Below are 24,169 nucleotides of genomic sequence, written 5' to 3'. Positions count from 1 at the left end.
AGGCAGTAGAGGCCAATTCATTAAATATATTCAAGAAGGAGTTGGATATATTTCTTAAGGCTAAAGGGATCAAGGGGTATGGGGAGAAAGCAGGGACCGGGTACTGAATTTGGATGATCAGCCATGATCTCATTAAATGGCGGAACAGGCTCGAGGGGCCGAATGGCCTCCTCCTGCTCCTATCTTCTATGTTTCTATGTTTCTTCTTCAAAATAATGGTTGTGGGATCTTTTACGTCCAACCCCAGAGGGTAGACGAGGGCCTCGGTTTAACGTCTCATCCGAAAGACGGGAGAAGCAATAAAAAAAGCTTTTAAACTTCCCATTGCCTTTTCATGTTTAAGAAATGTCAAAAAGCATGCTTTCCTTTTTTGACTGATCCAAGAATCTGCTCTTATATTTTGGCGTGAGATGTATCCAGAACAAACATGAATTATTTATATCTTACAATTAAAGAACTATTCCTTTTGATTCAAAGATGTTTAGAACTGGCTTTTGGCAGGCTAGAGCCAGCCTTTGAGAATGGGCCAAGACTGCCTAATTTCTCCACATCTCATTTTAAAGAAGACATTGTTCTCGCTAGCAGACCACAGCATTGCTCTGTGAAGTTATTGATAACTGCAGCTTTTGTTCATTGCCTGCCATGTTCTCCACTGTAACACCGATCAGCGTCCTTGTGAGGTTTAAATAATAGACACCAAAACTTGTTCAGACCAGTGAGGAAAAGTTCGGGGAAAAATGGAATATAGTTGCAAATTCATTCTTTTCATTTATCCGCTGCTGAAACCCTCACCCATGCCTTTATTACCTCCAGACTCGACTATTCCAGCGCACTCCCGGCTGGGCTCCCACATTCCACCCTACGTAAACTTGAGGTCATCCAAAACTCGGCTGCCCGTGTCCTAACCTGCACCAAGTCCCGATTTCCCAAGCTCCCCTGTGCTCGCTGACCTACATTGGCTCCTAGTCCGGCAACACCTCGATTTCAAAATTCCCATCCTGGTTTTCAAATCTCTCCATGGCCTCGTCCCCTCCCTGTCTCTGTAACCTCCTCCAGCCCCACAACTCCCCGAGATCTCTGCGCTCCTCTAATTCTGGCCTCTCGAGCATCCCCGATTTCCATCGCTCCACCATTGGTGGCCGTGCCTTCAGCTGCCTGGGCCCCGAGCTCTGGAATTCCCTCCCTAAACCTCTCCGCCTCTCCCTCCTCCTTTAAGACACTCCTTAAAACCGACCTCTTTCCTAATATCTCCTTGTGTGGCTCGGTGTCAAATGCTTTTTTTAACACTCCTGTGAAGCGCCTTGGGGTGTTTTACCACGTTAAAGGCGCTGGTTAAAGACAAGTTGTTGTTTTTGTATAAAATATTTCCGTGCAACCTCCATCTGAACGATTCCTCCCCTTAATCACAGCCAGTTCTCCGGGTTCTTTTGCTTAAACTGAACCTGACAGTTTTAGAAAGGCAAAGACATTTATTTTATTAGATAATTGTGAGTCACTTTCAGCGAACAGAAAAAGGTCATTTTTTTAATGAAAAAGCAGAAACAAGATAAAGACAATAATAGATTGTTCATTTTAATTGTTTTTTTGCAATCTATCATCAATATTATTTTCAGTGCATGAAATTGCTGACAGATGATTCATTGCTAGGAGGAGCTGCACTGTCGGAGGGGCAGTACTGAGGGAGCGCTGCACTGTCGGAGGGGCAGTACTGAGGGAGCGCTGCACTGTCGGAGGGGCAGTACTGAGGGAGCACTGCACTGTCGGAGGGGCAGTACTGAGGGAGCGCTGCACTGTCGGAGGGGCAGTACTGAGGGAGTGCCGCACTGTCGGAGGGGCAGTACTGAGGGAGCGCCGCACTGTCGGAGGGGCAGTACTGAGGGAGTGCCGCACTGTCGGAGGGGCAGTACTGAGGGAGCGCTGCACTGTCGGAGGGGCAGTACTGAGGGAGCACTGCACTGTCGGAGGGGCAGTACTGAGGGAGCGCTGCACTGTCGGAGGGGCAGTACTGAGGGAGTGCTGCACTGTCGGAGGGGCAGTACTGAGGGAGCGCTGCACTGTCGGAGGGGCAGTACTGAGGGAGCGCTGCACTGTCGGAGGGGCAGTACTGAGGGAGTGCTGCACTGTCGGAGGGGCAGTACTGAGGGAGCGCTGCACTGTCGGAGGGGCAGTGCTGAGGGAGCGCCGCACTGTCGGAGGGGCAGTACTGAGGGAGCGCCGCACTGTCAGAGGGGCAGTACTGAGGGAGCGCCGCACTGTCGGAGGGGCAGTACTGAGGGAGCGCCGCACTGTCAGAGGGGCAGTACTGAGGGAGCGCCGCACTGTCGGAGGGGCAGTACTGAGGGAGCGCTGCACTGTCGGAGGGGCAGTACTGAGGGAGCGCTGCACTGTCGGAGGGGCGGTACTGAGGGAGCGCCACACTGTTGGAGGATCAGTACTGATGGAGCGCTGCACTGTCAGAGGGGCAGTACTGAGGGAGCGCCGCACTGTCGGAGGGGCAGTACTGAGGCAGCACTGCACTGTCGGAGGGGCAGTACTGAGGGAGCGCCGCACTGTCGTAGGGGCAGTACTGAGGGAGCGCCGCACTGTCGGAGCTGCTGTCGTTCGAATGAGATGTTAAACCAAGGCCCCGTCTGCCCTCTCAGGTGGATGTAACGTATCGCGTGGCGCTATTTCAAAGAAGAGCAGGGGAGTTCTCCTCGGTGTCCTGGCCAATATTGATCCCTGAACCAACATCACTAAAAAATCAGGTTATCTGGTCGTTATCTCATTGTTGTTTGTGGGATCTTGCTGCATACACATTGGCTGCCTTGTTTTCTACATTACAGCAGTGACTACACTTACAAAACTAGCCCTTCCCGTGCAAGCGCAGGAGATGCAACACATGCCCTTATACCTCCCCCCTTCCCACTGTCCAGGGCCCCAAACACCTCTTCCAGGTGAAACAGCGATTTACTTGTACTTCTTGCAATCTAGTATACTGTATTCGCTGCTCACGATGTGGTCTCCTCTACATTGGGGAGACCAAACGCAGATTGGGTGACCGCTTTGCGGAACACCTCCGTTCAGTCCATAAGGGTGACCCCGAGCTTCCGGTCGCCTGTCACTTTAATTCTCCGCTTCACTCCCACTCAGACCTCACTGTCCTCGGCCTCTTGCATTGTTCCACAGAAGCTCAGCGTAAGCTCGAGGAACAGCACCTCATCTTCCGATTAGGCACTCTACAGCCCTCTGGACTCAACATAGAGTTCAACAATTTCAGATCATAACCTCGGCCCCTATCACATATATATATTTTCTTTTTTTTATCCACACTTTTTGTTTGGCCTTTCTTCTTCCCTCCCTCCAGCTGTCCTTCATTCTGCCAGAGCAATTCACACTTCATCCAGAGCCATCCTTTGTTCCTCAACCTGTCCCATTACCACCTCCGCTTGCCTTGAATATCTCTTAATGTCTCTCAATGTCCCTTAATCGCTCCTGCTTTCTATCCAATCACTGACCTTCCCTTTTGTTCTTTCATCCCCTCCCCCATTTCCCAGCCCCTAAACTTGCTTTTAAATCTATTCTATTTCCTGCTTTTTTCCAGTTCTGACGAAGGGTCACAGACCTGAAACGTTAACTCTGTTTCTCTCTCCACGGATGTTGCCTGGCCTGCTGAGCGTTTCCAGCGTTTTCTGTTGTTATTAGCCGTTCTAACTTTTTTGACCTCTGACCTATACTTATCTCACCAAACAAAAGTCTCATCTTCACTTTTTAATTAGAAATATTCCTGCGTCTGGTATTAAACAACAAAACCCTGCCAAGCGTGCTCTTACATATTTATCATTATCGTACGAGAGCTACGCCAAAGAACCTTGCTAATCTTTGAATATTCCAATCTGATACTTAACACCAATAATAAAAACTAAAAAAAAAATCAGATTTATCGCCATTGATAAGGCCTCAACATTTATCCACAGGGAAATTCAGTCCGTCGCGTAATCTAATCGCAATTTATAGTATTTTAATAACCATTTAGGATGAATGAAGGAGCGGGGGAACACATTGTCTCCTCTTGTCCGTAAGTAAGTGATCTGAGAATATTAATCCCGCCGAATCAAATGTTCAGTCAGTCAAACTGCAATACACACTGATTTACTCATAAACTCTTCAAAGCAGCTTTAACCTTTCGATCAGACGGTAAATCCATCGCTGCAAGGTGACATTTCAGTTCCCATTCCCATGACCAGTTGTCATGGAAACTTATCTTCCCTTACACTGCACAGAATGAGACTGCGTTCCACAGTCAATTTAAGGGATGAGGATCGTACTGGAAAATTACACCAGCATGAAAGGAAGTTTTATCTGCGCGAGGAGTAAATTAAACGAGTGCAATAGTCGAAAGACCTAAAAGCACGGATTTAAAATAGGATATGTTCAATCCAGTCAAAACTGTTTTCAGTGTTTCAACTTTAATCGGACTCTTGGGGATCCAAAAAAACTTGAGGATTTGAGTATCTCATCTAAGCTGTCACACCAGTGCAGTACTGAGAGAATGCCGCACTGTCAGCGGGGCAGTACTGAGGGAGCACTGCACAGTTGGAGGGGCAGTACTGAGGGAGTGCTGCACTGTTGGAGAGGCAGTACTGAGGGAGCACCGCACTGTCGGAGGGGCAGTACTGAGGGAGCCCCGCACTGTCGGAGGGGCAGTACTGAGGGAGCGTTGCACAGTTGGAGGGGCAGTACTGAGGGGTGCTGCGCAGTTGGAGAGGCAGTACTGAGGGAGTGCTGCACTGTCGGAGGGGCAGTACTGAGGGAGCACCACACTGTTGGAGGTGCCGTCTTTGGAAGTTAAACCGAGGCCTCATCTGCCCTCTCATGACACTATTGGAAGAAGAGTAGGGGAGTTATCCCCAGTGTGTATCAATATTTATCACTAAAGCAGTTTGTCTACTCATTATCTCATTGCTGTTTGTGGGAGCTTGCTGTGCATAAATCAGCCATTTTCGCGTAGTTAATGGCGTGCAGCGCAACCAGGACAGCAACCTTTGGATTTCCCCGTTTAACCGTGCATACGGCCCTCGTCTGAAGTTACTGTTGCGTTTGCGCATAAATAATGGCGCGCGCCATTAGCCTGACCGCTATTTTGGCAGCCAAATCTGGGCCAATGTACTGAGAAATTTCAAAGCCATGGGTCAAATGATACCATTAGCATTTACTTCATATCAACAGGAGACCATGATATCGGCAGTTCATTTAATAGAATCCTACAGTATCATCACCGCTAAGTTGAGGAAAACAGGATCCTGCAATATTGTACGAACATACTGACGTAAGAAAACTACCAGGCACTTGGCCAGAGTATTAAACAAAGCTTTAATCGACTGTTTCACAACATGGAGGTCTAGTTGTGTCCTTCGCTAGTTCCTGTTTACAAAATGTCCCTGAGTAAGCTGGGCCCGTGCCCGAGTATTTATACTCTCCCTGGACAGCGCCACCAACAGGCCACCCAGTATATTTCATAAGTCATTTCTACATGAATGGCACGATTTATGTCACATACGACAATAAGGGGCAGGGAAAGAGCAGCTGGGTCGTCAAGCCTGCCCCGCACCTCATGATGGCCGGATCATCCTGACTGGACACTTCCCCCTCCCCCACCTCCTCCCCTCCCCCCGCAGCCTGGGAGAGGCAAAGGACCAGAGAAAAACCCCGGGGCCAATAAGAGGAAAAAATACAATGGAAAATTTTTCCCACACCCCCTCGGGCAATGGAAACCAGTCCGGGATATCACACAGACCGTGTATTCTCTATAAGGACACTGACCTTCTCTACGCCATGTTCCCAATGGCGGGGAGTCCAGAACCAGGGGTCACAGTCTAAGGATAAGGGGTAAGCCATTTAGCACTGAGATGAGGAGGAATTTCTTCACCCAGAGAGTGGTGAACCTGTGGAATTCTCTACCACAGAAGGCAGTGGAGGCCAATTCATTAAATATATTCAAGAAGGAGTTGGATATATTTCTTGAGGCTAAAGGGATCAAGGGGTATGGGGAGAAGGCAGGGACAGAGTACTGAATTTGGATGATTAGCCATGATCTCATTGAATGGCGGAGCAGGCTCGAGGGGCCGAATGGCCTACTCCTGCTCCTATCTTCTATGTTTCTATGATGGGCTCTCGGCCCCAGTCAGGAACCGGCCCAGCTCCCTCTCGAAGGCCGAGAGTCAGCACCCACCGCACCAGCCCGCAACACCTTCCAGAGGCTCACTGCTCTCTGGGGAAAGAAGAACCGCCCAACAATCCAGTCTATTCCTACTCTTACACAGTTTAAACTCGTGTCTTCTGGCCCTCCCCGCAACCTGTTAGACTGGAATAATCGATCGATAGCGACACTCTCCAGCCTTTTCATTATTATATGGACCTCGCCTCTAAGTCTACGCTGCTCCCAACCACATCACTGTACGTCATTCATTTAAACGCAAGCCTATGATATCGTCGGTGCTTCATTCATTTACAACAACAATTTGGATTTATATAGTGCCTTTCCTGTAGAAAAAAACATCCCCAAGGTGTTTCATTCATTGGAAACGGGAACCTGCGTTAACAGAATGCTGCAATATTGTACTTATTCATTTAAACGGGATCCTGCAATATCATCAGACCTTCGCTCACTTAGATGGTGTATTCTCATGTGGTAGGTCCCCGGGTTATCGGTGGCCATTTGGTTGCGAGGGGAATGTTTGTTGTTTCACTTGGAGTTTTCACTAACACATAGGTGAAGGAAGGTCAACTACTAGAATTTAAACAGTGAACTTATGTCCACCCAAGGAATGGGAATAGCCCTAATTAAGGCCCTGATTTTAACTCCAGGGGGATTCCCCGCTCAGGCCTGAGTTAAATTTACAGTCGAGTCTCAATGATGTCGTCGGGCCGCAACATGCATAGGTAAAGAAAGACACCATTGGCTCCGGGCGCGAGTCCTTGCTGTCCGCTCAGGAGAGATGCTGCGACCATGGCAGCTTTCGGACGGGTAAGAGCCAGGGGCGATTTTAACTGCCCCACCCACCCGCCAGGTATCTGCTGAGCGAGTGGGGTTAAAATCACCCCCACATGGGTTTTATCCTTTGGAGTGGAGTTGAGGTCGATGATCAGCCATGATCTTGTTGAATGGCGGAGCAGGCTCGAGGGGCTGAATGGCCGACTCCTGCTCCTATTTCTTATGTTCTTATTAGCAAATGGAGTCCACGGTCTAAAGGGATTGCATTTTAAAAATCAGAAAGAACACTCTGAAATCTAAAGTTATCAGTTGAAGCTGTCAAGGATCAGCTCTGGTTGTGTTTACATCTCATTACTCATTCTGTCTTGTAAATCTAGTTATGATAATTTGTACTGGATTGATGTGAGTGGCTTCTTCATTTTAGCATCTTCCAACTGTAGTCAGTACAACCACAACACTTTCTCTTCCGACTTGATGAGTGACAAGAGGCCACTGCAGACATTAAAATCCAGTGTATTTGAATGGAATGGCGGTCGACCATGCTGACATATTATCACCTCTTGCACAGGCAAGCAGAGGGAGCGGAAACTGGAGGGTGGGAGAGGCGGAGACCTGTAAAATAATAAATATATATATTTAGAACTTAAAGGTTTTCTGTCTCTAAGCCCAGTAATTCTTTTCCAACTTGAAGGAGTACCTAATCAGAACAGACTTCCTCCCACACCCTCTCATCCTTAATAAAAGATGAGGAATGTCAGATTTTGAAAGAATTGGCACACTGACGTTGGAACTGCACATAACTGAAGTAGAAGCAGAGTTATCACCTGGGTGTTAACCAGGTGTGGCCCACGCAAAGTGCACTCTACCCAACCTAACCACAACCTGTTTCCCCAGACCAACAGGTTCTGCTCATTTCAAACCCAGGAATACTTTTCAATGGGAACAGAAATCCAATCACAGCCGCCTTTCCTACATTACAACAGTGGCTACACTTCAAAAGTACTTCATTGGTTGTAAACATAAGAACATAAGAATTAGGAGCAGGAGTCGGCCATTCGGCCCCTCGAGCCTGCTCCGCCATTCAATAAGATCATGGCTGATCATCGACCTCAACTCCACTTTCCTGCACACTCCCCATATCCCTCGATTCCCTTAATATCCAAAAATCTATCGATCTCTGTCTTGAATATACTCAACGACTGAGCCTCCACAGCCCTCTGGGGTAGAGAATTCCAAAGGTTCACCACCCTCTGAGTGAAGACATTTCTCCTCATCTCAGTCCTAAATGACCGACCCCTTATTCTGAGACTGTGACCCCTGGTTCGAGACTCCCCAGCCCGGGGAAACATCCTCCCTGCATCTACCCTGTCAAGCCCTGTAAAAATGTTGTATGTTTCAATGAGATCACCTCTCATTCTTCTAAACTCTAGAGAATATAGGCCTAGTCTACTCAATCTCTCCTCATAGGACAATCCTCCCATCCCAGGAACCAGTCTGGTGAACCTTCATTGCACTCCCTCTATGTCAAGTATAAGAAGTCACACAACACCAGGTTATAGTCCAACAGCTTTATTTGAAATCACAAGCTTTCGGAGCGCTGCTCCTTCATCAGGTGAAGTGGAGAGATGCATAAAGACACAGCTTATATAGTCAGAGAATAATGTCAGATGTTTACAGGTAATCTTTCTAACTGCCATTTATCACACCTCGGCAGAGAGATAATTACAGCAAACAAAGGTGTGAATGGTGTCCAAACAGGTCAGTCAGGAAAACATTACATCAAAGAACAATGAGGTGGGGTCACAAGGGGTCAAATGTTGCAGATGCTGGGGTCTGTATGAAAAACAAACAAAAAAAAGACAAAAAACATTTTTTTTGCTGGAAATCACAGCAGGTCCGGCCGCATCTGTGTAGAGAGAACAAGCCAACGACGACTCGAATCTGGATGACCCTACGTCAGGTGGGGTTACATGTAGCGTGACATGAACCCTAGATCCTGGTTGAGGCCGTCCTCATGGGTGCGGAACTTGGCTATCAGTTTCTGCTCGACGATTTTGCGTTGTCATGTGTCTTGAAGGCCGCCTTGGAGAATGCTTACCCGAAGATCGGAGGCTGAATGTCCTTGACTGCTGAAGTATTCCCCGACTGGGAGGGAACACTCCTGCCTGGCGATTGTTGCGCAGTGTCCGTTCATCCATTGTCGCAGTGTCTGCATGGTCTCGCCGATGTACCATGCTCCGGGGCATCCTTTCCTGCAACGTATGAGGTAGACAACGTTGGCCGAGTCACATGAGTATGTACCATGTACCTGGTGGGTGGTGTCCTCAAGTGTGATGATGGTATCTGTGTTGATGATCTGGCATGTCTTGCAGAGGTTGCTGTGGTAGGGTTGTGTGGTGTCGTGGTCACTGTTCTCCTGAAAGCTGGGTAATTTGCTGCGAACGATGGTCTGTTTGAGGTTAGGCGGCTGTTTGAAGGCGAGTAGTGGAGGCGTGGGGATGGCCTTAGCAAGGTGTTCATCGTCATCGATGACATGTTGAAGGCTGCGAAGAACATGGCGTAGTTTCTCCGCTCCGGGGAAGTACTGGACGACGAAGGATGCCGTTTCCTATAAGTTTTTTTACTTCTCGTTGCTTTTTTTTTCCAGTCAGGCTCTGCAAGGTCTAGCTGAAGCTGTTGCTTAGCTACAGAGACGCTTTTAAGCTGCGGCCGACTGTTTTGAAGCTGTTGCTAAGCAACAGGGTTTGTTGATTCACACGGAGCTCAAAAGCTCCGTATGTTTTAATATTAGCGCTGGTTTCTACGGCAGTTTTGATGGTACGGCACCAGCTCGGTCCCGTCAGTGCCGGATACCAGAAAGTTTCCTGTACTCTTTATGACAATATTATAAGCCTCTTCCTTTGATCTAATACTATTGTTAACTTCTCTTGTTAGCCACGGTTGGACCACTTTTCCTGTGGGGTTTTTGTACCTTAAAGGAATGTATATTTGTTGTAAATTGTATATTAATTCTTTAAATGCTAGCCATTGCTTGTCTACTGTCATACCTTTTAATGTAGTTTCCCAATCTACCTTAGCCAACTCGCCCCTCATACCTATGTAGTTTGCTTTGTTTAGACTTAAGACCCTACTTTCGGATTTAACTAAATCACTTTCAAACTCAATGGGCCAGAAATTAGGTTCGGGGGCTTGCCGCGCGTGCAAGCCCCCGATGTGCACTTACCCGGCGCGCTGACATTTCAATCCTGGCCCGCATTGCATTTCCTGTCACTGGCCTGCTTCAGGTCCTGCCGCGCTGTGCGTGCCTGACCCAGTGGCGTACTTAGTGCGATGAGCCGGCTGGGATCACGTGAGCACTGGGCAACCAATGGGAGGTTGCAAAAGTTCATTCATGAGTCTGATAGTAAGAACTGTCAAACTCATGAAAACTCCTGGCCCCAAAACACTACTTAAACTTGAAAGAAAATTTAAAAAAACATCGCACTACTTAAATAAACTATAAATAACTGTAAAAAACTATTTTAAACAATAATTTTAAATTTTGAAAAAAATTATTATATAAAAAATCGGGGCTAAAAGTGGAAAATTTTTCTAATTTTACTTAATAGACCACTTACCTGTTAAAAGTAAGTACTTACTGCTGCTTTTTCCACGTGTAAAAACCGGAGTCTTTTTCCCACGGGCAACTCTTCACAAAAAAGGCAAGTTCAGCGCGCACGCGCTACCTGAAACCTCGTACGCGTTCCGCCTCTTAACCCCTTGGGTCAGAGGAGAGGAAATGCCGGTTTTCCCCGCATGCGCTGTGCATGCTGAAAACCGGCAATTCCTCCGGGCACACGCGTGAGTACCCCATCCGTACTCACGCGTTGTGACAGAAATTACTGGCCCAATATAAAATTCTATCATATTATGGTCACTCTTCCCTAAAGGTCCCTTTAATACAAGGTTATTAATTAACCCTTTCTCATTGAACAATACTAGATCTAAAATAGCCTGTTCTCTAGTTGGTGCCTCAACATACTGATCTAGAAAACTATCTTGCATACATTCCATGAATGTGTCCTCTACACTATTACTGCAAATCATCGACCTGAAACGTTAACTCTGTTTCTCTCTCCACAGATGCTGCCAGACCTGCTGAGCATTTTCCAGCATTTTCTGCTTTTATTTCAGATTCCCAGCATCCGCAGCGTTTCGCTATTGTGGGAATCGTGAAGATTAGCTGAGAAGGTGAAATCTAAAAACATCAGATTCAACTTGCTCGAGACGTCTTCCCAATCCCTCGCTGCGGAGGTGGGGCTCACAAACCCGACTCCTTGTCAATTTATCCACGCAATCAAAATCATCGCTCTCCAGCGCACCGGAGCAAATGAGAGATAAAAGGTTTTTAAAAATTTGTTTATGGGATGTGGGCGTCGCTGGCAAGGCCAGCATTTATTGCCCATCCCTAATTGCCCTTGAGAAGGTGGTGGTGAGCTGCCTTCTTGAACCGCTGCAGTCCGTGTGGTGAAGGTGCTCCCACAGTGCTGTTAGGGAGGGAGTTCCAGGATTTTGACCCAGCGACGATGAAGGAACGGCCGATATACTTCTAAGTCAGGATAGTGTGTGACTTGGAGGGTAACTTGGAGGTGGTGGTGTTCCCATGCACCTGCTGCCCTTGTCCTTCTAGGTGGTAGAGGTCGCGGGTTTGGGAGGTGCTGCCGAAGAAGCCTTGGTGAGTGCCAGGGTCACAGACTGAAGCAGCATAGTCCTCAGCACAAAGTACAAGACTCTCGCAGAATAAAACATCAAATCATAGGGGTTGAGTTCAGCGCAGGTTTTCTCGATTGTCCACTGTAACTTTTATGAAGCTCTGGTTACATAAGAACATAAGAAATAGGAGCAGGAGTCGGCCATTTGGTCCCTCGAGCCTGCTCCACCATTCAATAAGATCATGGCTGATCATCGACCTCAACTCCATTTCCTGCCCGCTCCCCATAACCCTTGACTCCCCTGTAGCTCAAATATATGTCTATCTCCACCTTGAATGTATGCAATGACCCCAGCCTCCACAGCTCTCTGGGATAGAGGATTCCAAAGATTCACGACCCTCTGAGAGAAGAAATTCCTCCTCATCTCCGTTTTAAATGGGCGACCCCTTACCCTGAATCTGTGCCCCCTAGTTCTAGATTCCCACACGAGGGGAAACATCCTCCCTGCATCTACCCTGTCGAGCCCCCTCAGAATCTTATATGTTTCAATAAGATCCCCTCTCATTCTTCTAAACTCCAATGAGTACAGGCCCAACCTGCTCAACCTTTCTTCATAAGACAACCCCCTCATCTCTGGAATCAACCTCGTGAACCTTTTCTGAACGGCCTCTAATGCAAGTACCTGTATATCCTTCCTTAAATAAGGAGACCAAAACCGCATCTGGAGTGACTGTGTTCAGTTCTGGGCCCCGCACCTCAGGAAGGATACACTGGCCTCGGAGGGGGAGCAGCGCAGATTCACCAGAATGGGACAGGGCTAAAAGGGTTAAATTACGAGGACAGGTTGCACAGACTGGGCTTGTATTCCCTCGAGTTTAGAAGATTAAGGGGTGATCTAATCGAGGTGTTTAAGATGATTAAAGGAGTTGATCGGGTCGATAGAGAGAAACTATTTCCTCTGGTGGGGGGGAGTCCAGAACAAGGGGGCAGAACCTTAAAATTAGAGCCCGGCCGTTCAGGGGTGATGTCAGGAAGCACTTCTTCACACAAAGGGTGGCGGAAATCTGGAACTCTCTCCCCCAAAAAGCTTGTTGAGGCTGGGAAAATTGTAAATGACAAAACCAAGATGGATAAACTTTTGTTAGACAAGGGTATTAAGGGAGATGTTTCCACTTGTGTGGGAGTCAAAAACTAGGGGCTATCAATATAAGATAATCACTAATAAATCCAATAGGGAATTCAGGAGAAACTTTTTTACCCAGAGAGTGGTGAGAATGTGGAACTCGCTGCCACAGGGAGTGGTTGAGGTGAATAGTATGGATGCATTTAAGGGGAGGCTGGATAAACACATGAGGGAGACAGGAATCGAATGATAGGGTGATACGGAACCAAGGCGGTGAGATGGGGTTTGGGTGTCTGTCCTTGTCACCTGCTCAGTGAAGAAGTTAAAATCCAAATGGTCAGTTCCCAGCATCTCCACAATGGGTAACCTACATAAAATGACATAGAATGTACAGCACAGAAACAGGCCAATCAGTCCATGCTGGTGTTAATGCTCCACACAACCTCCTCTCACTCTGTCTACTTAATCTCACCCTATCACTATAACCTTCTATTCCCTTCTCCCTCATGTGTTTATCTAGTTTCCCCTTAAATCCATCTATACTATTCACCTCAACCACTCCCTGTGGTAGCGAGTTCCACATTCTCACCACTCTCTGGGTAAAGAAGTTTCTCCTGAATCCCCGATTGGATTTATTAGTGACTCTCTTATATTGATGACCCCTAGTTTTTGACTCCACTAACAAGTGGAAACATCTTCTCTGCATCTACCCTATCGAACTGCTTCATAATTTTAAAGACCTCTATCAGGTCACCCCTCAGTCTTATAGAAGCATAGAATGGTTACAGCACGGAAGAAGGCCATTCGGCCCGTCGAGCCCGTGCTGGCTCTCTGCAAGAGCACTTCAGCTAGTCCCACTCCCCCGCCCTTTCCCCGTAGCCCTGCAAATTTCTTTCCTTCAGGTACTTATCCAATTCCCTTTTGAAAACGGTGATTGAATCTGCCTCCACCACCCTTTCAGGCTGTGCATTCCAGATCATAACCACTCACTGCGTGTAAAAGTTTTTCCTCAAATTGCCTTTGGTTCTTCTGCCAAACACCTTAAATCTGTGTCCTCTGGTTCCCGACCCTTCCGCCAATGGGAACAGTTTCTCTCTATCTACTCTGTCCAGACCCCTCATGATTTTGAACAACTCTATCAAATCTCCTCTCAACTTTCTCTGCTCCAAGGAGAACAACCCCAGCTTCTCCAGTCTATCCACGTAACTGAAGTCCCTCATCCCTGGAACCATTCTCGTAAATCTTTTCTGCACCCTCTCTAAGGCCTTCACATCCTTCCTAAAGTGTGGTGCCCAGAATTGGACACAATACTCCAGTTGAGGCCGAACCAGTGTTTTATACAGGTTCATCATAATTTCCACACTTTTGTACTCTATACCTCTATTTATGAAGCCCAGGATCCTGTATGTTTTTTTAACCGCTTTCTCAACCTGCCACCTTCAACGATTTGTGCACATATACCCCCAGGTCTCTCTGTTCATGCTCCCCTTTAGGATTGTACCCTTTAGTTTATATTTCCTCTCCTTATTCTTTCTACCAAAATGTATCACTTCACACTTCTCTGCATTAAATTTCATCTGCCACGTGTCTGCCCATTCCACCAGCCTGTCTATGTCCTCTTGAAGTCTATCACTCTCCTCCTCAATGTTCACTATACAGGAAACTTTGTGTTATCCGGAGGCTAAATGTCTGGCAAGCTCCAGCCACCGGCAAAAATGAGGAGCCGTTTTGTTAGGTTTTTTTTCTTCTCGTGGCTTTTTTTTCAACAGTCAGGCTCTGTAAAGTCTCTCTGAAGCTGTTGCTAAGCTACAGAGATGCTTCCAAGGTACGGCCGACTGTTTAGAAGCTGTTGCTAAGCAACAGTGTTTGTTGTCAGATACGGAGATGAAAACCTCCGTATGCTTCAACATTAACGCTGGAGTGTCCGGCAGTTTTGAGGGAACGGCAACAGCGCGGTCCCGTCGATGCCGGATAGCGCAAAGTTTCCTGTACTTCCAAGTTTTGTGTCATCTGCACATTTTTGCTCGAGAAAAGAGCCCCATTCCGTTCAATCTTTCCTGATCGTTATAATCTCTCAGTTCTAGTATCATCCTTGTAGATCTTTTTTGCACCTTCTCCAGTGCCTCTATATCCTTTTAGACATACGGAGACCAGAACTGTGCACAGTACTCCAAGTGTGGTTCATTTTAACTGCCAACCTGGGTGATATTAGCTGCCCAGCCACCCAGTTTCCACCCGTTGGCGAAGGTTAAAATCGCCCCCCCCCCCATCTATTTAAATGCTGCTGACATACGTTGCCGGTTTTGCTAGGTCCATTTACGGTGCAAAATGATTTAACTTATATCTTTGCAATCTATTTTCTGGGCATGTGATAAAAATCAATTTGCCTTTTTAATGCCAAATGTGAGCAATTAGAACAGAAACTCCTTTTGTAGTGAAGTTCTCCATTTTCCCAATGGCTATATTTATAGAGAAATTGTCCAGCGGTCTCTGTTCATTGTCCTCAGCAGTTTGACCTACAGCTTTCTTGCTTGCATCAGTGGGCAAGCAATGGGGACCATTGTCTTAGTGAGACTCTAACTGCAGACTGACTTCATTGGGACAGAAGACCATTCAATGGTCAGTAAAGTAAATTCATTTTATTCCGATGAGACACTGATTTATTATTCGCAGTCCAGACTGTGTGCGCGGATTCTGCAGAAGCCGTTCATTCAACAACAACTACTTGCATTTATATAGCACCTTTAATGTAGTAAAACCTCCCAATGCACGTCTCAGGAACGTTACCTGGCAATATTTGACACCCAGTCACAGAAGGAGATATACGGGCAGGCGACCAAACGCTTGGTCAAAGAGGTCGGTTTTAAGGAGCATCTTAAAGGAGAGAGAGAGAGGTAGAGAGGCGGAGAGGTTTAGGGAGGGAATTCCAGAGCTCAGGGCCCAGGCAGCTGAAGGCACGGCCGCCAATGGTGGGGCGATGATAATCAGGGATGTGCAAGAGGCCAGAATTGGAGGAGCGCGGAGATCTAGAATTGGAGGAGCACGGAGATCTAGAATTGGAGGAGCGCGGAGATCTAGAATTGGAGGAGCGCGGAGATCTAGAATTGGAGGAGCACGGAGATCCAGAATTGGAGGAGCGCGGAGATCTTGGAGGGCGGTGGGGCTGGAGGAGGTTACAGAGATAGGGAAAGGGCGAGGCCATGGAGGGATTTGAACACAACATAGGAACAGGAGGAGACCATTCTGCCCCTCGAGCCTTTTCCACCATTAATTTGGATCCTAGCTGATCTGTATCTTAACTCCATCCACCCGCCTTGGTTCTATAACCCTTAATACCCTTGCCTAACAAAAACCTATCAATCTCAGTTTTGAAATTTTCAATTGACCCCCCGCCTCAACAGCTTTTTGGGGGAGAGAGTTCCAGATTCCCACCACCCTTTGTGTGAAGAAGTGCTTCCTGACATCACCCTTGAACGGCCTGGCTCTAATTTTAAGGTTACGCCCCCCTGTTCTGGACTCCCCCCACCAGAGGAAACAGTTTCTCTCTCTGTCTACCCGATCAAATCGTTTAATCACACAAGGATGAGAATTTTAAATTCGAGGCATTGCCAGACCAGGAGCCAAAGTAGGTTCATTCCTTATAAGAGATCTTAGTGCAGAACAGAGGGAATCTGGGCCCGTCTATGAATCGGTGGGATTGTTTACACCACAAGGGCGTACAGCGAAGCACTCAACAAAACGGATCCCGTATAACCTGTACAATTGGGTGGAATTAGGTCACACGTCTACACACAGTGTCAATAGAAAACTGACATTGCCAACATGGCACCAAAGATATATCCAAACCCCAAACACAACACATGAAGCGAACACGTGGGTGTCTGTAGGTGACACCCACTCCAATGTTAGAAATTGCTTGGCTTCTATTTTGATAGTGAGCTGACCTTCCAACCCGTACCCTCTCCATCACAAAGACCGCCTCTTTCAACCTCCGTAATATCGCCCTTCTACCGCCGCTGCCTCAGCTCATCCGCTGTTGAAATCCTCATCCATGCTTTTGTTACCTCCAGACTCGACTATTCCAATTCTCTCCGGGCCGGCCTCCCACCTTCCAACCTCCGTAAACCTCAGCTCATCCAAAACTCTGCTGCACCGTGTCCTAACTGTAATGATATCAGCAAATAGTGATGATATTTGTCTGTGTTTGATTACTTATGCCTTACAGCATATTTGTCTGTGTTTTTGATTACTTGTGCCTGACCAGCAGAGGTCATGTGAGAGACAAGCAGTCCAGAGGAGTTTTACTTTCAGTTTCATTCTAGATGCATCACAGCATAGTGTGTTCTGTAAAAAGCTGTAGAAAGTCTTGAACAAGACTTTAGATTAAACAACATTCTCTTTCAGAAATGAGTCTTTATTGAACCCAAAAAGAAATTAAAACATGATGTCAGAAGTGGCTGAAAGAGAAAAAATCTGAAGTTAGCAACTCGATGGGACAATGAAAGCAGTTGTGGCAAGTAAGCGAAATCAGCTCTCCACAGATTAGCAAGCCAGAAGAGAACATCGTTGCTTACCATTAGAGAATAGGTAACAAAGTGAAAAATGGAAGGTTTACACCCACCGGCGACGCTTCAATTGTCAGGTAATGTGGCTGAAAATTGGAGAAGGTTCAAACAACGTTTAGAGTTGTATTTAGCGGCAATCGGAGCTGACAAGAAAAGTAATAAACAGAAATCGTCACTGTTCTTACATGTCGTGGGTGATGCAGCGCTGGAGGTATATAATAATTTCATATTTGCCGATGATGGAGACAAAATGAAGCTAGATAAAATAATGGAACAGTTTGAGGCCTACTGCATACCTAAACGCAACGTGACCTTTGAGAGGCACAAATTTTTCAAATGTGTACAGAAAATCGGCGAGACTATTGATCAGTATGTGACTGAACTGAGAAACCGAAGCAAATCGTGTGAATTTGGGGGACTCACAGACTCGCTGATAAAAGACAGACTGGTGTGTGGAATTCCAGATAATGGTCTAAGGGAAAGACTGCTACGAGAGCAAGATCTAGACCTGGGAAAAGCCATAGCACTGTGTAGGGTTACAGAGACTGTGAAGTTGCAGGCAAAGGAGCTGTTCAGTGACAGTAGCTGCAACGTGGATGCAGTGAGAAAGAACGGATACAAACCGTTTAACAAAGAGAGCGCCAATGTGAAAAAAGAGACGTGGCCAGCAAACGAAAATGAAAGGGACAATCGGAAGTCATGTAGTCGATGCGGTACACAGCATCCACCAAGAAAGTGTCCAGCATATGGTAAAACATGCAATAGATGCAACAAAAACAACCATTATGCCCGTTGCTGTAAGAACCAAGCGCAACAAAGCAAGGTCCATACAGTAGATGAAAGCAAGATAGAGGAATTCAATGTAGATGTTGTGTCTGAAAACTAAAAAGAAAGAGACTGGATATTGACACTAAAAGTGAATGACATACACATTCCATTTAAATTGGATACTGGAGCACAAGTTAATGTGATATCAGAGACCGATTTTAAGAGAATTAGACCCAGACCAAAGTTACATGGAATACAAGTGAAAGTGACCGGATACTCAGGTACTGATATACCAGTGAAAGGAAAATGCATTGTCAAAGTAACACACAAGGACAGAGAGCACACGTTAGCATTCAGCGTGGTGCCAAAGGATGTGCAAGCCATACTAGGGTTAAAAGCCTGTGAGAGACTGAACCTGGTAAAGAGAGTCCTCGTTGTGGAAAGCGAAGGAGAGACAGTCTATGATGAACTCATGAAAGAGTACAAAGACCTATTTAAGGGTCTAGGCTGCATTCCAGGAGAACACACGATCAGAGTAGATAAAAGTATGACACCGGTCATACATCCATGCAGAAAAGTTCCGTTTGCTCTTCAAAAGCAACTGAAGGCAGAGTTGGACAGGATGGAAAGCCTGAACGTGATTCAGAAGATAGATGAGCCAACTGAGTGGGTGAGTTCCCTCGTCGTAGTGGACAAAAAGAATGGAAAGCTCAGAATTTGCCTGGATCCAAGAGATCTAAACAGAGCAATAAAGAGAGAGCACTTCAAGCTTCCTACATGTGAGGAAATCATGGCACAGTTTGCAAATGCAAAATATTTCAGCAAGTTAGATGCGTCCTCAGGATTTTGGCAGATGAAGCTGGACGAAGCAAGTTCAAGACTGTGCACGTTCAACACTCCATTTGGCAGATACAGATTCCTAAGGTTACCATTTGGCATTGCCTCAGCTCCTGAAGTGTATCACAAGACTCCATATGATCTATGAGCACCTGGAGGGAGTTGATACATCAATGGATGACATCATAGTATGGGGAACCATGAGAACTGAGCATGACGAGAGACTGAAAAAAGTGCTGGAAGCAACAAGGAAAACAAACCTGAAGCTGAATAGAGAGAAATGCCAGCTCGGGGTGACAGAACTGACATTCGTGGGAGATATCCTTAGCAGTGAGGGCATCAGACCAGATCCCAGAAAGGTGTCCGCCATTGAGAATATGCCAAGGCCACAATGCAAAAAGGATGTGCAGAGGTTTAATGGAATGATCAACTACATGGGTAAATTCATATCCAACCTCTCAGAAAAAATAGCGCCACTGAGAAGACTAACTGAAAAGAACATAGAATGGGAATGGAATCATGAGCATGAGAAGTCATGGAGCGATCTAAAGAAACTGCTCACAGAGGAACCAGTTCTGAGGTTTTATGACCCAGCGAGACCCATCAAGATATCATCAGATGCATCACAGAGTGGGCTCGGTGCCGTTCTTCTGCAACAATATGACTACTGGCAACCTATTGCATATGCATCGCGCTCAATGACAGACGCGGAGACGCGATATGCTCAAATAGAAAAGGAGCTGCTCAGCATCACATACGCCTGTGAAAGATTTCACCAGTTTGTGGCAGGACAAGCAATCAGTGTAGAGACTGACCATAAGCCCTTGATTGCATTGTTCCAAAAGCCACTGAATAGCTGTCCGCTTAGAATACAAAGAATGATGATCAGGCTGCAACGCTATACACTGAATGTTGCGTACACACCGGGTAAGCTGATGTATACAGCAGACACGTTGTCCAGAGCTGTTGACCCAAGTGAGCCCGCAAACACCACAATGGATGAAAAAGTGAACGCCTACGTGGACATGATCACAAGTGCACTGCCCATAGCAGATGCAAAAATGGAGCTCATAAAGACTGAGACAAACAAAGATGAAACAATGAGACGACTGAGAAAAAGCATCTTGGATGGATGGCCCAACATGAAGCAAGACTGCTCACCTGATATAGCAGAGTACTGGAACTGCAGGGCGGAACTATCAGTGGTCGAAGACATCATCTACAAAGGAGGTAAAATAGTTATCCCAAAGAGTCTGAGAAGAGAGATGCTAAAAAAGATCCATGGAGGACATCTGGGAATCGAAAAGTGTAAGAAAAGAGCACGAGAGGTGATGTACTGGCCACGAATCAACCAAGATGTGACAAATGAGGTGTCAAACTGCACAATATGCCTGAAATACCGAGCAAGCAATCCGGTAGAACCACTAAAGCCACACCCAGCACCAGACAGACCTTACCAGAAGGTAGGCGCTGACCTATTCGTATGTCAAGGGAAGGACTATCTTGTCGTCACAGACTATTACTCCCTGTATCCAGAGGTTTGTAGACTGTACACCACCACTGCAGAAGCTGTGATAAGAAGTATGAAAGCCATATTCTCCAGACATGGCGTGGCAAGCGAGGTCTTCACAGACAACGGACCCCAGTTTAACAATGCAAATTTCCGACACTTTGCCAAAGAGTGGGACTTTGTCCACACAACGTCAAGTCCTCACTATCCACAGTCCAATGGACTAGTGGAAAAATCGGTCCAGACAGTGAAAAGACTGATGTACAAGGCAAAAGACAGTGGAACTGACTTCTACCAAAGCATGCTTGTATACCGCACAACGCCGCTCGAGTGTGGTATGTCACCAGCCCAACTCCTGATGGGACATCGGGTAAGGTCAAACCTACCCATCCTGGAGAACCTCCTGAAAACAAAAGAGGGGGAGAAAGTGAGGAAGTTCAAAGAGCAACAGAAAGAAAAGCAAAAGTACTACTATGACAGAGGAACACAAAACCTACCTGAACTCCACACTGGTGACCAAGTAAGGTTGAAAGACAAAACAAACACATGGACTCAGAAGGGAACTGTCCTGAGTGAAGTTCAACCAAGATCATACACCATTCAGACAGATGAGGGTGCTGTCCTGAGAAGAAATCGTCGAGATCTTCTCATGGGACCAGCCACAGCAGGTCAAGAGACTGATACTGTTGAACAACCTGATCACACAGCTGAGAACCAATCATCTGAGGCAACAACTCAGATTCAAGGACAATCAATCAGAAAATCCTCAAGACATGTGAAGCCTCCTGAGAGACTCATTGAGCAAATTTAAGGACTATTGTTAAAGAAGGAAGTAATGTTATCTTATTCTTTCTTCAAGTTCTAGTGTATTGACATATTTCATGTGAACACACAAAGCAAGGGTAAAAAACCTTGATCATGATAATGATAATGTAAGTTCATTAAATGTTGTTAGTTAAAAGTAAAATACTTTTGTTTTAAGAAAGGGAGATGTAATGATATCAGCAAATAGTGATGATATTTGTCTGTGTTTGATTACTTATGCCTTACAGCATATTTGTCTGTGTTTTTGATTACTTGTGCCTGACCAGCAGAGGTCATGTGAGAGACAAGCAGTCCAGAGGAGTTTTACTTTCAGTTTCATTCTAGATGCATCACAGCATAGTGTGTTCTGTAAAAAGCTGTAGAAAGTCTTGAACAAGACTTTCGATTAAACAACATTCTCTTTCAGAAATGAGTCTTTATTGAACCCAAAAAGAAATCAAAACACTAACTTGCACCGAGCCCTGTTCACCAACCGCGCCCCCCCCCCCAACCCGCACCCCCCCCCCCGTGCTCGCTGGCCTACAATGGCTCCCGGTAGGCAGCGCCAGGCAAAGGGTTGAGAATTGACTCCCTCTATCTCCAATAGCAGCCAGAAGGCCCCTGTGTGACAGGCAGGTCGGCAGCATTGGTTGCATTCAGCACCTCATCTCCAGCACAAGGTCCTGCCAGAGGTAAGGGCTGTGCTGGGGGTGAGACCAGGTATGCCAGCGACCCACCCCAGCAGATTGGGAGGGGGGGGCGGGGGTGGTGGCATGGTGGTCTGGTCAGGTGAAGCGTACTCTGCCTTCCAGAGACTGGGCAAGAGGGACGAGGAAACAGTGTCAGCGACGGTGAAGGATTCTGGACATTTCAATACCAGTGGTAAGGAAACTAAAGGATTGGCTAGAAACCCTGGAATTATTACCTGTTAATGGAACTGGGTTTGGTCAAAAGTATTAATTCAACAAAGGAATTGTTAAACTTATGTCCAAGAGGCATGCAGGGAAGGTTGACCAAATGTGAGGTGTTATGCAGTCTGTCTGGAAGGCTTTGGATAAGGTGACCTTGAGACACTGCGAGTAAACACCAGGGTGTTGTTTCTGTAGCACCAGTGTAACCATGGGAAAGTGAGAAAGGAAAGTTAGAAAAGCTTGTTTTGCCAGTGAGCATGGTATAAAAGCAGCCATTCTGAAGTGAAAAATGGAAGGAGACAGCAGCAACAGCAACTTGTATTTACACAGCGCCTTTAATGTAGTAAAACGTTCCAAGGCGCTTCACAGGAGCGAATATCAAACAAAGTTTGACACCGAGACACATAAGGAGATATTAGGACAGGTGACCAAAAGCTTGGTCAAAGAGGTTAGTTTTAAGGAGCATCTTAAAGGAGGAGCGAGAGGCGGAGAGGTTTAGGGAGGGAATTCCAGAGCTCGGGGCCCAGGCAGCTGAAGGCACGGCCGCCTGTGGTGGAGCGATTGAAATTGGGGATGCTCAAGAGGGCAGAATTAGAGGAATGCAGAGATCTCGGGGGGGTTTGTGGGGCTGGAGGAGATTACAGAGATAGGGAGGGGCGAGGCCACAGAGGGATTTGAAAACAAGGATGAGAATTTTGAAATTGAGGTGTTGCCGGACCGGGAGCCAATGTAGGTCAGTGAGCACAGGGGGTGATGGGTGAACGGGACTGGGTGTGAGTTAGGACACGGGGCAGTGAGCACAGGGGGTGATGGGTGAACGGGACTGGGTGTAAGTTAGGACACGGGGCAGTGAGCACAGGGGGCGATGGGTGAACGGGACTTGGTGCGAGTTAGGACACGGGGCAGTGAGCACAGGGGGTGATGGGTGAACGGGACTGGGTGTGAGTTAGGACACGGGGCAGTGAGCACAGGGGGTGATGGGTGAACGGGACTGGGTGTGAGTTAGGACACGGGGCAGTGAGCACAGGGGGTGATGGGTGAACAGGACTGGGTGTGAGTTAGGACACGGGGCAGTGAGCACGAGGTGATGGGTGAACGGGACTGGGTGTGAGTTAGGACACGGGGCAGTAAGCACTGGGAGTGATGGGTGAACGGGACTTGGTGCGAGTTAGGACACGGGGCAGTGTGCACAGGGGGTGATGGGTGAATGGGACTGAGTGTGAGTTAGGACACGGGGCAGTGAGCACAGGGGGTGATGGGTGAATGGGACTGGGTGTGAGTTAGGACACGGGGCAGTGAGCACAGGGGGCAATGGATGAACGGGACTGGGTGCGAGTTAGGACATGGGGCAGCGAGCCCAGGGGCTGATGGGTGAACGGGGCTGGGTGTGAGTTAGGACACGGGGCAGTGAGCACAGGGGGCGATGGGTGAACGGGACTTAGTGCGAGTTAGGACATGGGGCAATGAGCACAGGGGGTGATGGGTGAACGGGACTGGGTGTGAGTTAGGACACGGGGCAGTGAGCACAGGGGGTGATGGGTGAACGGGACTGGGTGCGAGTTAGGACACGGGGCAGTGAGCACGGGGTGATGGGTGAACGGGACTGGGTGCGAGTTAGGACACGGGGCAGTGAGCACAGGGGGTGATGGGTGAACGGGACTGGGTGTGAGTTAGGACACGGGGCAGTGAGCACAGGGGGTGATGGGTGAACGGGACTGGGTGTGAGTTAGGACACGGGGCAGTGAGCACAGTGGGTGATGGGTGAACAGGACTGGGTGAACGGGGCTGGGTGTGAGTTAGGACACGGGGCAGTGAGCACAGGGGGGTGATGGGTGAACGGGACTGGGTGTGAGTTAGGACACGGGGCAGTGAGCACAGGGGGTGATGGGTGAACGGGACTGGGTGTGAGTTAGGACACGGGGCAGTGAGCACAGGGGGTGATGGGTGAACGGGACTTGGTGTGAGTTAGGACACGGGGCAATGAGCA

Source organism: Somniosus microcephalus, chromosome 2 (genome assembly GCF_052327205.1).
Source record: "Somniosus microcephalus isolate GS21.2 chromosome 2, FLI_Smic_1.0, whole genome shotgun sequence".
Classification (NCBI taxonomy): Eukaryota; Metazoa; Chordata; class Chondrichthyes; order Squaliformes; family Somniosidae; genus Somniosus; species Somniosus microcephalus.
Note: the sequence above shows the minus strand (reverse complement) of the source record.